Consider the following 18,140-nt stretch of genomic DNA (forward strand, 5'->3'; position numbering starts at 1 on the left):
CAACATACTCAAGTCCAAACCAAGATTTGAGTAGGGACAGTCCTTCACTAGTACATGGGGAGTCCACAGAACCAATCCCATGAAAAATTGATGAAAAAGACATCATACGCGTATGATGTCTCCAGAGCCATTTTTAGCCCAAAATCTATCCAAACTTCATAAATCCACTGAATAAGCCTATCTAAAGCCAAATCCAAGCTTATAGAGAAATTTGGTCCAAAAATACACTAAAAGACATCATACGCGTATGATGTCTCACTATGTGATTTTGGCACCTCAGGGCTTCAACCACCAAACAGAAGTGATCTACATGCCATTTGAAAGTGAACCACCAAGTTTTATCCAATTTGGATCATAAAATCCAATTCCCTTTCAAAATTTTGCCAAGAGCCGAACTGGACTAAACTGGCCAAAACTTGACCAAATGGGATCCAAACTCAAATCCAAGCATATGATAATCATGTATACACTATCAGCTACAAGCACAACCAATATGAAGTCATATTGACACAAAAGACATCATACGCGTATGATGTCTCCAGCATGATTTTGAGCCCAGTTTGCATATTTTTTCACCTACCCTGCATCCTTAGGCCCTGAATAGCTCATGTTTCAATTTTCAAGTCATTTGAATAGTTAAAAGCTTCATTTCGGCTTTCAGTACTAAAAAGACGCTAACTTCTGAAATTGGAGTTACAGGATCCATGGATTCCGCCAAGTCATCAGCAACAAAGAGAAAAAGACCGACAATCAAAGATGCTCTTGCAAAAGCAGAACCCTTTGACATTCCAACAGAAACCCTCAAGCCAACCAAAACTTGGGTGGAGGAAGCAATACTGGAACAAGAGGGAATAAAGATCTACCAGGGGACTTTCAGAGATCCTCAGGTGGATATACCGATGATCCCACAAGAATTGGTGGATTATAGCAGGTCAGAGAACATCAGCAGGTACCTGGAAAGGGCAGACTTGCACAGATTCTTCACCTCGAGACCATCAGGTGTAGATACAAGAAGAGTGTATGAGTTGGCAACCTCCATTCAGAAGGATGGGAAAGCCACATTGACAGCAATAGATGGAGAGAAAGTAGAGGTACAGATCACTCCACAGCTCATTGCAGATGCATTGAAGCTGCACAACAAAGGGAGCTCTGTCAGGGAAAGAAGGGAGGCTATAGAGGTTTATGGGTCCAAGAAACAGAATGCAACCTATGGAGATATGGCAGACCAAAGAGCGGCAACCCTTTGCCGACTGTACAACCAGTTTCTCCATATTTGCAGTAAAAGACCGCAAAAGTATACGACACCACCCCATGCCATTGCAACTACCATCACATGGGCATTGAAGAGAAATATGCCAAAAGAGGTGAATTACGCTCAACACATCCACGAGCAAGTAATTGCCATGCACAACGAGAAGCCAAAGTATATAGGAGGAGCTGAAGTTTTGACAAGAATAGCTTATGAAGCTATTGGAGCCAGAGATCAATGGCCAAAGGTTCCCTCCCAGAATGAGTGTCTTAGAGAAACCGATGAGAAGGAAGAACAGCCTGAAGTATCCAAGAGGGCGTCCACAAGAGCACGTAGGAAACTAGAAATAGTTTCAGAACCTGAAGAGGATGTGGATGAGCCGCTTATGAAGAAAGCAAAGAAGAAGGTTGCTCCCAAGCAAACAAAAAGTCAGAAAGCGGCAAGAATGGAAAGACTAGTGGAGTAGTTTAGAGCGGAAAGAGCTCTAAAGGGGGACTTTGAAGAAAAGTGGGTGCCAGACCCCACTAAAGTCGGAACTAGCTCAGCCAGGCCACATGTTGATCAATATGATCAATATATTAGAGCTTATGAGGAGTCAGAGGCTATACTGGAGCAGCAACCTGTCGAGCCATACACTGAAGAGGAAGTACAGCTTTTAAAAGCTGAGCTGAAAAAGGATGACAAGGGGAAGAAGAAAGTAGATGAGTCTACTGAACCTCAAGAGAAAGACGGGCAAGCAAACAAAGGGAAAGCCAAGATGACTGAGGACAATCAGCCCTCCTTTACTGATGTACCAAGCCCGAAGAAGACGGAAATCATCGTGGAAGAGACCACAGTAGAGATGGACACGGCTGGTATGGAAAAGCCGGAGTCCGGGACCAAGGAAAAGGAGATAGATTCAATTCAGCAAAAGAAAAACGATTATGAGGATCTGGTAGCGATAGGGTACACTGAAGAAGAGGCCCTTGAGGCAGTTTATGGGATCACCCTACAAAAACAAGATGATCGGAGAGGGACAGAGGAAAAAATAAAGAGTACAAAAGAGAGTGAAGAGAAACTGGACGAGCAGAACGTACTAGAAGAGCCGAAGCCAGTGGAGGTGGTGGTAGAAAAAGCTTTAGAGTTGACAGATGAAGATGAAAAAGACATGCACATGGTGCATGAACTGCTCAGCAAGATCAAAGAAAGATCCAAGGCAAAGGAAGTGGAGATTGAGACAGCCAAACAAAGGGAAGCCGAGTTGCAGAGGAAATTAGAGAATGCTATGACTGAATCTGAACGTCATAAAGCATCACTCTACGATGCGGAAAACGAGAGAGACGGCTTGATACTCCAGCTAGCCGAGGCTTCAAGAGAAGTAACAAGTGCACAGGAAGCAAGGGAGCGGATGGAAGACGACTTGGAGGCGGCTAAAGATGAGCTCATTGAGCTAAGGGAAAGAGTCGAGCTCCAAGAAAGAACAATCACTAGACTCAGGACTACCCCTAGAGCTAGCAGAGCAGGAACCGAACAAGAGGGAGCTCTTGTACCAGCTCTGGAAGACCAGGTCCGAAGCTTACAAAGAGAGCTAAGATTAGAGCAAGTGCAAAGGTTGCACATTGCGGAGGGATCATTGGCAGCAGAGGAGAGGCTCACTTTAGAAAATCAAACACTAAGAACAGAGAATGAGACCCTCCGCAAACAGCTCCAAGATCTACAGGAGCAACGAAGAAGAGAGACAGAGACACCACAAGAAGAATCAGGTGGAGCAGCCATAGAGCTACCAGAAACTGGAGAGGCAACCACAAGTGAAGATCCAGCCCCAGTTCACGAGGTGGCCTCGACTTTAGGAATCTCTGAAGAAGAAGAACAAAGGCTCCATGACCAAATAGAAAAGTCAGCAGAGGAGAGTGCCAAGGCGGAAATGGAATGGGAGAGGAGACTCCTCATCTCCATTAGACTTCAGGGATTAGACACAAAAGTGCTCCATGAAGAGTGGATGCAACCCAGCCTGCCTTTCCCTTTGATGAAATTTGAAGTGCTAAAGACGAAAAAGAGAATAGAGGAGGAGCAGTATGTCGCTCTTTACGAAGGCGACATCACAAAAGAGGAACAATCAAAGAAGATTGTAGATTCGCAGCCTAGATGGAGGAAAGGTTGGCTGAACAAATACCCAGCCTACCTCATCTACTTGGTGGAGGCACCAAAGGAGATTCGGGAGAATGCAACCTTCTGCCCGGTGCCAAGAGTCAGAAGCTGGAAAGAGCATGGCAGGATTGCAGAAAAGAAGCCAAATTGGCTTAATTACCCCAGGATGCCAGGACCAAAGGCAAGAGAGAGAATAGGTAAAGCCTACATGGTGAAAACCCTAACGGGCACCATCAAGCTCTTTACTGGCTCTCCTGACCTTTCGTGTCAGATGCTCAAGAAAATTTGCAGGACTCTCTTAGCTTGCATTGAAGTGTTCGCGCCAGATAAAGCCACGACCTCGAGTCTACTATCGACGGCCGACACAGTGACTGATATGATGTATGATCTTTCATTGCAGCCTTCTCCAAAAGTGTTGCACCTCCTATACCAGAGGATTATGTTTTTGCCTAGCTTCCACCTGCAAACATTCGAAGAAGCTTTCTACACCGGCTTTTTCACCCACGAAAGTAAAATATTCGGCCCAACCTTGACCATCGGCAACCTACGATACGAATCACATTTGCAGATGCTCAAGACGACAGGACTTTATTGACCAAGCATAAAAGTCATGTCAGGGACGACATGAACGCGGAGGGGGGGGGGAGTGTTGAGCCAGCAGAGGATCACACCCACATTTTTGCTCACACTCATCATTTTTGTAACCATTGATTGTAATAAATATCTTTCCGACATTGATTTTGAATTGAGCCATTCATTAAGTAACGGGATTCAATTGAGTTTCCAGCTTGTAATCCCGAAGTAATTTCACTTGCTGATGTAATTAGTTAGAGATGTTCTCACCTCCAAGGCTGAGGTATATAAGCCAAAGTTTTGTAACCTAAGAAGATTCAGTTTTATTAATCAAAGTGAGTTTTTGAGCGCCGTGACTGTGTCTGAGAGAGAGAGAGAGAGAGAGAGAGAGAGAGAGAGAGAGAGAGAGAGAGAGAGAGAGAGAGAGAGAGAGAGAGAGAGAGAGAGAGTCTTATCTACTTGCTACGCGAGCTACGGAGCCGCCATTGGAGAAGCGACACCGCCATTGTGTTAGCAACGACGAGAGCTACGCACTGATACCAAGAGTGCGCGCTATCGGCTTCTATGTGTGGTAAGTTCCTACGAGCTTCAGTGTGAGTTTTCTTCCAACTCGTGTGTCGGAATAGAGCGTGCAGCATATCTATAGAACCAAAACGAGTAGAGCTACACATTAGTACCATCGGGGTCAAGTTTCGATCACCTGTATTTTTCGGCCTGTCTTCATACGCGTTTACCGCACGGAGTGGTTATAGGTTGATTTTGCAGTTCAAGTCTTTAGGGTGTTGTTCTTACCTAGTGTATAGACTTCCCCTTGAGTTTGAGATCGATTCAATGATTCTAGATCCTGTTTCGTATAGCAGTCGTTCGTAGTACGGATTTCAGTCACTTGCGTATTCTAGAACTTAGATTTGATTTCCTTAGTAGTGATTGTCATTAGAAGGTCGAGTAGGTGATTTGACACCCACCTAGTTGTTTCCATGCGCCTGCGGGTCAAGCTTCGTCCTCGTCTGACAAATTCTGTTGTTGGTTGAGTTCTCGCTATTTACCTTCCGCTAGCGGCGTAACCGCCTTAACACACACACAATATGCAAAGACAAGGCTAAGTGAGAGGCACAAAGCCAACCTCACCTCATTTATATAGTATTCCACCAATGGTGGAAGTGATGAGGAAGGTCAGCATTATAGAATTCCTTCACGATTTTCTAGTCCTTATGCTCGACTCTAAAGGCCTCTGGCTAGAAATGCCAGCCGCCATGGCAACCCCCATAGGGGAAAGAGTGGGAGAGATGAGGGATCACCATACCGCGTGCAGGTGTAGAGAGAGTACGATAACATAGTTTTGATGTAGAGAGGGTAAGACGACCAGACTTGATGCACTTACTACGCACATAGCCCCGCCATCAAGTCACCTAAAACAATGTCACAGAAAACAAAAGTGAGAGCCAGTCACCCCATTTGGGGTGGTGTCCTATAGTTCAGGCACCCTATGAAGGGTAAAGGCTTATGATAGCCTGAAAAAAACTTGAGATGTAAAGTGAGGTGAAGAAAACGATCCCTGAGAGTGAAATAGGAAATCCTAGGTCTCATGGGGGGGGGGGGGGGGGGGGGGGGGGGGGGGGAGAGGGTGTTTAAAAAGAAAAGGTAGTACCAGACATGGTTTAGTGTCTAAGTTTGTATTAGGTTTATGGTACATAGTGAAGAGGTATATCTGTTCATATAGAGCTTTTACTACATCAGTGCTTAGGAGTGTGTGTGTATGTGTGTGTGTACACTTGTGAGACACTTAGGTTTATGGTACATAGTGAAGAGGTATATCTGTTCATATAGAGCTTTTACTACATGAGTGCTTAGGAGTGTGTGTGCATGTGTGTATGTATGTGTGTGTGTATGTGTGTGTGTGTGCACTTGTGAGACACTTGCCAAAGATAAGTCAAAAGGAAGAGGGGGAAAGTTTCTCAAGAATAGCAAGGTGAGGAAGGGACATTTGTTAGCATATTCACTTAGTTTTATTTAAAGTGTTCACTTGTACTTGGTCCATGCAATAGCATTCTACCATGAGAACTTTTGGCATGTGTGGAAAGGGGAAGAGATGGGGGCTCTTCGGATTTTTGGGGCTCTCTCTCTCTCTCTCTCTCACTCATTTTCTCACACTCTCTCATGTGCCTAAGGGTGGCCAAGCAAATATTTTCTCTCTCTTTGTCTCATGGGAGCTCAAGAGATAGTCTCAATGTGCAAGTAAGCGCCTCTTCTTCATCTTGTTCTTCTAATATTATTCTAGCTATGCTAAGAGTTTTTCCATGGATAAATATATAAGAAATTACTACTTCTTTTCTTGATAAACACTTTATCATCACCCTCATCTATCTCCATCCTCCTAGTTCTTTCTCCTCGTAAAGGTGTTTAGGGCTTGGTAAGGAGGGCTACACCATGGAATCATGAAGCTCATCATCTTCTTCGTTCAAGGAAAGCTCTGCAAGAGCACAATCTTGTATTGTAATCAAGGTTCTCATTGTTGAGATAGTTATTATACAAAGTCCTTTTGGAGGGGAGACCGGCCCCCAGCAAGTCCATCGATAGTCTGCCAGAATTATCTTGAAATTCCAAAGTTCTAACATTGTGAAAATATGCAGGCAAGACTCCATCAAGGTCTTTTTCATTATAACTCGACCAAAGTTCCAACACTGTGAAAATAAGTTGCCAATGCCAGGACATCGCTCTCCCCATTAACATGGCCGAGTTTTTATGGTCTCTCTCTCCCCATTAACATCGCTCTCCCCATTAACATGGCCGAGTTTTTATGCTCTCTCTCTCTCTCTCTCTCACACACACACACACACACACAGCTAAAAACATTATCATTATCATTACCAAATTCTCAAGATTACATAGGTGAGCATATTGTGTACAAGCCATCAGTAGATAGTAAATGTGCGATTGGCTATGAACTAAAGACAACACATTATTTTTGGTATTATTTAGGCAACCCCTTGCATTAGGTTCTAACTTAAGCCATCCACAATCTATCCAAAGTATCTTGAAATTCCAAAGTTCCAATGCCACAAAAATATGCCGGCATGACTCCGTCAATATCTTTTTCATTATGATTTAGCCAAAGTTCCAATGTTGTGAAAATATGCCAGCAATGCTGGGACAATGCTCTCTCCATGAACACGGCTCAATTTTCATTCTCCCGGGCTCTCTCTCTCTCTCTTAAAATATTATCATTATCATTACCAAATTCCAAGATTACAAAGGTGAGCGTATCGTGTACAAGCCATCAGTAGATTGTAACTGTGCGATTGGCTATGAACTAAATACAGTGTTATTTAGGAAATCCCTTTGCACTAGGATAACTTAAGCTTAGTTGAAAGATTACAAAGGTCAGCATATTGTGTACAAGTCATCAGTAGATGGTAGTTGTGCGACCAGCTATGAACTAAAAACATTATAGCATATTTTTGTACAAGCCATCAGTAGATGGTAACTGTGCGACCAGCTATGAACTAAATACATTATTTATGGTGTTATTTAGGCAACCCCTTGCACTAGGATAACTTAGGCTTAGTTGAAAGGGAAACAACGCAGAGATGTTCTCAACTCCGAAAGCTAACACTCTTTCATAGTTGGGCTAGACAGAGGCACTGGTAGTGAAAACGAGAGGTGCCTCCTTCAACTAGTGAAAACGAGAGGTGCCTCCTTCAACAACCCAAGGTTGTCAATTTGGCCACACCCCTTGCAGCCACTACCACATTGACGGTTGGCGCCGCACCATAGTTACCATTGCAACACAACATCCTCTCTCCCTCTCCGTCTCTCTCTCTCTCTCTCTCTCTCTCTCTCTCTCTCTCTCTCTCTCTCTCTCTCTCTCTCACTCACACACACACACACACACACACACACATAGCTCTATATCAATCCCCTCAAGAATGCAAACACTCTATCTTTTGGCCAATGCAAGCCTTTCCAATCTAGCTCTAACCCAAGGATATGTGTAGGTATGGATGACAAAACTTCAAAGACTATACTGATGAAAAGCCTTTCATACTTAATTAAATTATGTTGAATCACTAAATGCTCCACTTCCTTCTAGTAGAGGTTTCTATCATTCAATAGATGTGACAATTTAGAGATCCCTTTGTTGCTCACCTTTCGTGCACCTTCCCTCTAGAAAGGGTTCAAGGAACTCCTTCCAAGTTTAAATAGCTAGGGGGCCCAATGAAGAGTGGAGCACCTGAATCGTTCCAAGGCTGATATTGCTTTGTTACACTTTTGTGCTATTTCCCTGGTGTAGCCTCCAAGCTTAACACTAGTTTTGTAATCAAACACTTAGGTGTCCTGAGACACTAAATGTGAGTGCACGTGCACGATGCAATGAGGTGCGTGCGGGGAAGGGGAGAAGCACGAGATGGTGTGGGTGGAGAAACCTCTGGAAGTAGTGAGTGAGGAGCTCCTTATTCTTTATATAGAAAGAATAAGGGTATGTACACATGTGGATGGGCGGCCATACACCGGACGTCCGGCCCCGAGCAAAGGCACATTGACTTTACCCCAATAGACTCCCACTTAAAGACGATGTGCTGATAAGTGAGAACTACTAGCTAAACTACTAGTATGTATAAAAAACTAGGTGAGAGACTCTCTCAACCTATGCCCACTAACTCACTCTATCGATCTACATGCAATCGTATTGGCTCTGGTGGTAGGCAAGCATACGTACCCACACTAGATCTTGCATGTAAATTCTATAGACAACTCTGGATGGTCTGCAAACTCCACAAAGCGTCATGCTAGTGTCAGTCATCATACGACTGACAATCCCTACTGCAAATGATCCTACTGCAGCTGCTAGGCTAGGCCTTAACACAAGTAGGTCGTACATGAGACACCCAAACAGTGACAAAATCTGTGCAAACTTGGCTGTACTTGCCTCCTTTGTGCTATCTGCAATCACTGCATCATCAGGACTACCCATCACGTATGGATGTGTCAACACCGACACTGGGAAACCTGCATCCCTGCCACCCATAGGCAAAACTGTGTGTTTTGGCACCAACTCATCAGCCTCTAACATGAACATATCAAAGAATTCCAGGTTTGGCATCTTTGTCTGTGTCTCTAGGGAGTAGACATGTTCTACCTCTTTGCCTGCACAAACTTTGACAACACCTGTTGTGTCTCACTAGAGCACTACCGCTTTATCTTTGTCTCTACAGAGTCTACTACTGGCACATCCTGCACAACTAAATGCTATGTCTCGTAAGCATGGTGAAGCTCACCTACAAAAGAGACGTCTCGTCTCTCACTAAAATCATGCCAGCAACAAAACCGAGACTACGTCGTCTCGAACCTCAAACACATGCATATGATATACCATGCCGCTGCGGGTCCCTCTGGCAATCACTAGTGAACCGCAATGCATCTAGAAAGACTACTCTCTAAACAGTAGCTGACAACCAAAGTCTGCTAACTGTCTCACTGAGATCAAGCTCTATCTCAGCTGAGGAACGTAGCACACATGCCGTAGTGTGTATGATGCACTACGTCTAGGAAAAGACAAACAGACGTCTCCTACACCCTCTATTCAAATGTCGAACCATCGGCCAAGTGTAGACAACCAAAACTCCCACTAGAGAAGGTGTTAAACGAGTCACGATGTGGTGTGACATGGAAAACTGCATCCTCATCTAGCAACCAACGTGAGAAGTGTCCCTGCTCAAAGACATGTAAGCAGGAGGAACGCTAAAGGTAAATGTGACATCACCGTCACTGGCATATGAAGCCACTTCTCTAGCATGTGTCAAAATCTCATGTGCACCATGCATAGATCTCCGCTGCTATCTCATACACCTGAAACAACGGTGCCTAATGCGTCCTGTGTGACCACAATTTCAACATTGTACGTATTGGCAAGAACGAGACTGCTATCTGTCAATGTCACACATATCTGCTGCCATAAGTAAACATCAAAATGACAACAAAAGTGAGAGGTAACTCGACCACTACACAACCATGAAAACCATGACCAATTGCATCAAAATTGATGCTCGCATATACACAAAACAACTCCACAATCTGCTATCTGCAAGCATAAATTGGGACAAATTGCTCAATCGAGGGTAAAGCGTATAACCATATATGCAAGTAGAGAGCAAACTAGCTCAAAACACATCCCACAAGCAAAACTGCTTGCAAAAACCTGTGAAACCCTGTGACTGTCTGTCTTAGCCACACAAGCAAAGGCAATCCTCACTCATGAGAGAGTGGGTACAAGAACACTAAATTTTGTCCAAGCTGACAAAACCTGTCAAAGTGAGAGTAAACACTTGATCACTGTCAAAGTGGGAATATATCGACCACTGTACAAGATGGCATAACACTGTAAAATTTTATGGCAAGAAGATGACAAAATACTAATAGAATTTCCTTTGCAAAATGAGTCAAAACTCAACGCAAATCGCAAGCCAAAAAACTGCAGATAACTGCCAGAGTGGGAGTCAACTCGACCACTGCACCATCAGAGAGTAAGCTGCGAATAATCTGGAAAAAATTTGGCAGAGTTTCCCCTGTAGACTGAGCAAAAACTTAAAAATCCCACCAAATCGCATAAACAACAGACACTCAGTATCTTAGTAGCAAAATCCACAAATGGCATACATAGCACTGCCAAAAGCCTAGCAAAACAGCTCACTCCTGACCGAGTGGCTCTATGGACATATATCTATCCAAAAAACACATGTAAACCTGCGAACCTGCTACCTACTACCTGCGAGCTATGGCTAGCTTAAATTGTATCCACATAATGCATACATAGCATGAAACTGCACAAGATCGTGCAAAAAAGTATCTGGAATTCTCCACACAATCGTACCTGAGCATTACATGTGCCGCATAAGCTGTACTTGCAAAGACTGTGCAACTTCTGAGCAAAATTGCTGAAAACTAGCACACACTACCTCATCGATCTGTAAACACGTCAATCAAAAACACCATCCAAGAGATAAGCAAGCTCGAGAGAAAAACCCACTCTGGAATGGTCCGTCAGAGCCGTATGTGTTGTCGAAGCCAAAAACTGGAGAAAACCTCAAAGCCGTAATGGTCGAGGAGACTACATCGGAGCCGGAGCCGGAGCCGCTCCGGATGGGGCTAGAGGAGAGCCGATGCCACTCTCGCTCTATGGTCTCCTGCAGTGTCAAGGTTGGGAATAGATCGTCGATGCCGTCTTCCACCGCCAAGCAAAAATATGCTAGCCGAATAGCAGTGTGATCGCTGTCAAAACCGATGCATCGAGCCGTCAATGCTCAAAACACAAATGTTCAAAGCCATAGAGAAGGAATGATGAGAGAATCGTCCAAGAGAAGTACTCTCAACCAGGCAATGGACCGTCAATGCCAAACCAATGCGGATCGGTGCAAATCCCTGAAGTCAGTGTCGAAAAAAGCTCTAATCGCCGATGTCGAGGTCGCCTCCCACCAACGGACAGAAGTCTTCGATGTCAAGGAGAACATCGAGAAAATTGGGCCGATGTCGGGTGATGTCTGGGCTTACTCACCGGCGAAGCTCACTCTCACTCTCATTCACTTGCTCTCTTTCTCTCACACTCTCTCATTCCCTTATTGAGAGGATTTTTCTCTCTCTCGCTCTTTCTCGGGCTTGTGTGTGAGTGGGAGACCGGAGGTCGAAAGGTCGAGGAGGGGGGGGGGGGTCGAGGGCCTTTGGCGGGATCAAACCCTTGCACACATGAAATGTGTAATGAGTCAATGCTATTAAAAAAAATTAACTTTGGTGAGACTGGCTCTCTCTGACGGAGCTGCAGAAGTCAGACTTTGTGAGCAAAACAGGGAATCAGGCTCTCTCGACCTGTCGGCTTCTCCAAGTGCTTGGCCTCACCGCCTCAAATTCTCTCTTGCTTAAGCCTTCAAAGGGCTTCAATTCAGCTGCAATCGTGCTCCTTCCCGTGAGCCCTTCAAAGCCTGCACCTTGACCTGCTTGCCTTGCTCACAAGCACGTGCTCCTACTCAGTGTCGATCCCTGGCTCCCTCAACTTGCTCTCTCTGCTTGAAGCTTCAAACCTCCAAGGCTTTCCTTTCTCGGCCCTGTACTGCGAGCTTCTCCTGCTTGCTTTCAAGCTCCAAAACTTTTAATTTCAAGCTTCAATTGCTTCTCCTCTTGCAGCTCGGTGCTATTGCAGATGCTTGTCGACTGCCTACTCAATTGCCCCCAAGTTCAAGCTTTTCCAAGAACCCTCTGTTCCTGCAGATCTACTTCCTGCTTGATTCTTAGAGAATCATCAAGATCCCCTCCAAGCCAAGAGGGGTTGCACACATCGAGTAGCCAAAAATCGCCCGATCTCCTTCAGGCAAACTCCAATCCATGTCGGATCTGCTGCCACTGCCAAGCTCAAGCTTGAGCTCCGAGCTCCACCATAGCCGGCGAGCTCTGTCTCTTCCAAGTCGATTGTCAAAAAGCGATTGTGTGTGAGGTTTGCCGCTGAAGCTCTGATACCACTTGTGAGTGTGCGTGTGCATGCACGGTGCAGTGAGGTGCATATGGGGAAGGGGAGAAGCATAAGATGGTGTGGGTGGAGCAACCTTTGGAGCTAGTGACTGAGGAGCTCCTTGTTCTTGAGGAGCTCCTTATTCTTCATATAGAAAGAATAAGGGTATGTACATACGTGGACGGATGGTGGAGCACCACACCCCCGGCTCCGGGCAAAGCTGCAGCGCCTTTACCCCAACACTAAAGTGTCGTGTTTTTCCATCAACTTGTCATAATTTTTTTGGTGAAGCTAGAAAAAACAAGTATAGGTCACATTCATACCTTAGGTCAAGTATGTCTGCCCAATCTTTGAAAGCAGGTCTAATTAGCCAGAATCTTGCGATATGCTCTTGAGGTTTTTGAGGAGAAAAGAGGGAGGGAGGACACGTGTCCAGAAAAGAGAGAGAGAGAGAGAGAGAGAGAGAGAGAGAGAGAGAGAGAGAGAAGAATGCGAGGCAGTAGAATTTTTTTGCGTCCACACCGGATGTGAGGGAGCAAATTTTTTTGCGTCGTCTGTGACTCCGTCGCGTGCGCAGAGAGGGGTGCACTGTGGAGCTTCCTGTCTCTGTCTGACGATCGTGCAGATGGAAAGGCAAGGCTGGCAGGCCTGGTGAATGCAAGGGCTGGTTAACTGCACCAGAGTGACCTTGTTCAGTGGCGAACAGAAAGGGAGTGATGATGTAGGCGATGGAGCGCAACGAGCTGCATTCCTAGCACAGTAAGCAACAATTCGAAAGGGCGACATGGCATCAGCCCTGCAAGTGGGTACCACCAGATTGCTGTTCCGAGGCTAAAGAAAAAACTGTTGTGGCGCGGTGGCCTCTTCATGGTGCCCAAGACCCGGGGATTCACACATTGTGTGCAGAGGATTCCCTGGTGACGCATGAGGAGCAGAGGTGGCGAGTGTGCAGGCCCGAACGTGGGTGCAAGACATGAGCATGCCAAGGGAAGTGCATTGCTGGAAACACTACCAAAAGGGTTGGGGGCATTGCAGGCGGAGATGGTGCGACAATGCAGTGGGGCAGCTATCGACTGCACAGTCGCAAGGGTCGGGGGGACATGGCGTGGGAACCACCGAGCAAGAGACTTTTGCTTTCACAGGGAGAGGGAGAAGGAATCTTCTTAGTTAATTAATTAATGAAATGACGGATAGAGCCAGTATGTGCCAATATATGTTGATTAATTAATTATGAGGTGGAGAACATAGCCAAATTTTAATTCTGCCAAAATTAGTATCAAATTAAGATTATGGTGATGGTGTGGGTGGAGCAACCTTTGGAACTAGTGATTGAGGAGCTCCTTATTCTTCATATAGAAAGAATAAGGGTATGTACACACCTGGGCGGATGGTGGAGCACCACACCCCCGGCCCCGGGCAAAGGTGCAACGCCTTTATCCCAACACTAAAGTGTCGTGTTTTTCCATCAACTTGTCATAATTTTTTTGGTGAAGCTAGAAAAAACAAGTATAGGTCACATTCATACCTTAGGTCAGTTATGAGGTGGAGAACATAGCCAAATTTTAATTCTCCCAAAATTAGTACCAAATTAAGATTATAGTGATAAAATTTAAGGTTAAAAAATCATAAAAATTTAGTGCATTTTAACAAAATTTCTATAAATTGAAGATCACTTCTCATCAAAATAAGATCTTCCGCAGATTTCAAGGTCTAGATTTTTGTTATAACAAAAAGACCCAAATCTTGAAAACGTTGACAAAGAGAAACAAGGTAAACACTTCACAATGGCCTCAAGAAGCATCATTTTTTGTTGTAATAAATGATTATTAGAACACATTTGACATGTTAATGGTCTGTGTTCGAGAAAAATGTGTCTCAACTTAATATCTTGTCGTTCATGGCTAGAAAAATATATTTTTCTTAAACATTCAAAATAAGAGGAAACTTGAAATTCTCTCGGTTTATAGGTCAAAATTTGAATCTTTTGCCGACAATTACGCTAAAACTTGTATAAATTTGTCGGTTTTCTTAAAAGCAAGCTTAAAATCTTTCGATTTTAACCGGTTAAAATACACTCGATTCGTGTTTTTTTCTAACACTGGTTCCGTTTTCAATTTCAAAAATGTCAGTTGAGAGCAAGGGGAAAAGGAGAAGTTCCACCCCGAAATAGAGAAAAATAATGTAAAAACTTGAAAAATAAATCTAATTTTTAACATTTTCTCTAGGCATATTCAAGGTAAAAATGTTCTTTCCCGAACACTTTAATGGAGAGAGATTAGAGAGAGAGAGAGAGAGAGATGCACGTGAGCGCGCGCGTGCGCGCGCGCACACACACACACACACACACACACTCATTTTTATATTGAAAATGTTCAAATGAATATAGTAAGGCTTGAAATGACTTGAAATGTGACCTATAAAGATTAATGTGAGGGTGACCACTTGATGATGAGAGAATTGCACGTTTTCTCTACCACTTCCCTATGGCCTTCTTGGCCAAATATGTGGTCTTTTAAGACCTCTTTCATTAACATGATGAGGTTATGGGGAAAAACTTAAGGTCTATAGTGTATGTATAGGCCAATGCCCATTAACTAACTCATAGGCATCTTGTGATTTCAGCTCATTTTAAAAAATTTATAGCACGTAATATCTTGCAAAAAAAAAAAAAACTATGAAAAACTAATGAGACTGTGTATATGAATTCTCCAATTGTGTCCGTATGAGGTATTTGTGTACAAACAAGTAAGATGAATATAATTTTTTTGAAAGTGGACTTTATTTTAATTGTTATCTTTGATAAATAAAAAGTAAGAATTACAACATGCGCAGTTTTTGGGATATGACATAAATCACCAAATGTGAGTTACATAACCATTAAATCGTATCATCTTACATGATGGAATTGTAGATTTAGTATATATGCATCATAATAAACTACAAATTTAGATGAATTAAGAAGTGGAACGTACCTCGGTGCAGAGCAAAGCAAACCATGGTGTGTGAATGCCCTATACGAACTACATGATCTTTCACCTTCACCGTCAACTTTCCCATTTCTATATTTTCAGAAGCTTTGCGCACACTGTCGCTTTCCCCTCTCTCTCCCCTCCCCCTAGGGGTGAGGAGTAAGCTCAATGGAATTGCAAGACTATGAAGCCCTGGGAACTGCCATAGAGGGTTCTCCATCCTACCTCCTATTATATAGGCCCGTGGCCATCCATTTTTAGAACCCCCCTCTCCACACCTAGCAGTCAGCCCTTGGCCTGAGTCCACGATCCCTTTGGGTTTGCTATTGGCCTAACATTACTCCCCCCTTAGAAAAGCGTTTTCATCCTCAAAAACAAAAGTGGGTGTATCTTCCTAAGAACACTAACGTTTTCCACAGTGGCATCCTTCAGATCCAGCCGTTCATTTGATCGGAACATGGTTCAATAGGAGGTTCAATGAAATCCAGAATAACATATGATTTCTCACTTTTATTTTTGAGGCTAAAAACTATTCTCCAAGGGGGGAATAGTGTGAGGACAAGGGCTTGGTAGGTGGCTACAAGCCCGAAGGCCTAGGGAAGGGTTCTTATATAGCCAATGTGAGGCTATATAAGGGTGGTTGGGTGGTGAATCCAAGAGTCCACTTCCTATGCCCTCCCAACTATGGTCCAAATGTCTTTTGCAATAAGGAGATGTTGCATCATGCATACCCAAAGTGGGTAGTTGTCCACATCCAATTTATGCTCAAGAGGCAGCATGCAAAATACATCATTGTTGCAAAATTGTTGCTAGCCATGGGTGGTGACTGCAAGAGATGCAAAATCTACCTTTGTAGGGGAAAGATTGTATAGAAATAAAATGTGCTATATAGCATAACCCACAAAATACTACAAAGTGCTTGAGGACATGATCAATCCACAAAGGGGAGTAAGCCCAAAGCTTTGTGGAAAGCTTTAAGCTTCTCACGAGACAATGCCTTTGTGAAAAGATCTGCAATGTTGTCCTGTGTTGGCACATAAGCCAAGCTGATCTCTCCTGATGAGAGCCTCTCCCTGACATAGTGGTAATGCACCTCAATGTGTTTTGTGCGAGCATGAAAAACTCGGCTCCTCGCAACTGTCAATGCGCTATGACTATCAGTGTAGATAGTGTTGGTAGTGTTTTGTCCAACACCCAAATCAGCCATAAGGCGTCTGAGCCATACACACTCAACCGTAGATTTGAAGACTGCCCTGTACTCAGCCTCACAACTCGAAGTGCCACAGTAGGTTGCTTCTTACTCAACCATGATATACATGAACTGCCAAGCATGAAACAAAAACCACTTGTGGACACTCGCGTGTCAAAACAACCAGTCCAATCTGAGTCCGAAAAAGCATGTAAGTCTGGCGGCAATGATCCCCCCTTGGGATAAAACAAGCCAAGATGTAAAGTGCCACTAAGGTAGCGGAAAATCCTCTTGACAGCTTGCCAATGCTTAGACCCTGGGCTATGCATAAATCTGCTGACCTGTGAGACTGCAAATTGAATATCTGGGCTCGTGTTGCATACATAAATGAGGCAGCCAACCGCAGTTTGGTAAAGAGTGACATCAGCAGGATCGCCAGCATCATGTAGACTCAACTTCAAACCTGTTTCCATGGGAGTGGCAATAGGTTTGCAATCCTCAAGTCCAAACTTACATAGCAATGTCTCTATGTAACTTTTCTGACACAAGGCAATACCACCATCACACTGCTTAAACTGTATACCCAAGTAATGATGCAACATCCCCAAATCTTTCATCTTGAAAGTAGCATTCAAATCAGCCTTAAATTCAACAATATGTCTCTCATTTGGTCGAGTGATCAACAAATCATCAACATAAAGAACCACAATGAGAAGTACATCACCCTCACGCTTTACATACAATCTGCTTTCTGTTGGACTGTTACGAAAGCCTCGTTTAACCAAATGAGTGTCATCTTTCTCATACCAAGCACGTGGAGAATTGCTTCAACCCATACAAAGCCTTTTTACATCTACACACTTTGTCCTCTTGTCCTTTTATGACAAAACCGCGAGGCTGCGTTACATAAACTTCCTCAAATATGTCATTATTCAAGAAAGCAGTAACAATATCTGATTGATGTACATCCCAACCAAAATGAGATGCCAATGCACATAGAAAACGCACAGTAGTCATACGATAAGTGGGAGCAAAAGTCTCTTCATAATCTATGCCTTTTTGCTGTGCATAACCCTTTGCAACAAGTCGAGCCTTATGGCGATCGATCTCACCATCCGGCTTGCGTTTCAACTCGTAAACCCACTTCGTACCAATGGCCCATGTGTCATTTTCTATAAGTGCATCATATTCTGATTGCATGGTAGCCATCCAATTTTCTGAATTCTGTGCTTCATCAAAAGACAGAGGCTCCTCAACATCATGTAAGCTAGACACAGCCAAAGCATAACAATCTGATGCATAAGATGCATGGCGAGAGCCTGAACGAGTACGACTAGACAAAGGTGCATCCAATTTACTGTCACGCAAAGTGTGCACCAGCCATTTTGGCATACCTCTAGCCTGCTCATTTTCAGCCCTTTTCTCATCAAGTACATCATGTACATCTGCATCAGTAATAGGCGGATTTGTAACATTTTCAGAAACCCCCATAGGCTGTACATTTGCCTCATTACTTTGTTAGCGAAGTAGTCAATTCAA

The 18,140-nt window shown here is 43.9% G+C and overlaps 1 long non-coding RNA gene across 1 annotated transcript; it reads right to left on the bottom strand.

Moving 5' to 3' along the window:
• Positions 1-8,374: 8,374 nt before the first annotated feature.
• Positions 8,375-12,827, bottom strand: LOC147439663 (uncharacterized). The gene is made up of 2 exons (XR_015184625.1): positions 11,311-12,827; positions 8,375-11,215 (listed from the first exon to the last, which is right to left on the bottom strand). It is a non-coding gene; the product is annotated as an uncharacterized LOC147439663 (long non-coding RNA).
• Between the last annotated feature and the right edge of the window lie 5,313 nt (positions 12,828-18,140).

The sequence above is a fragment of the Adiantum capillus-veneris genome, chromosome 16 (assembly GCF_014529385.1).
Source record: "Adiantum capillus-veneris isolate H3 chromosome 16, ASM1452938v2, whole genome shotgun sequence".
NCBI classification, from domain to species: Eukaryota; Viridiplantae; Streptophyta; class Polypodiopsida; order Polypodiales; family Pteridaceae; genus Adiantum; species Adiantum capillus-veneris.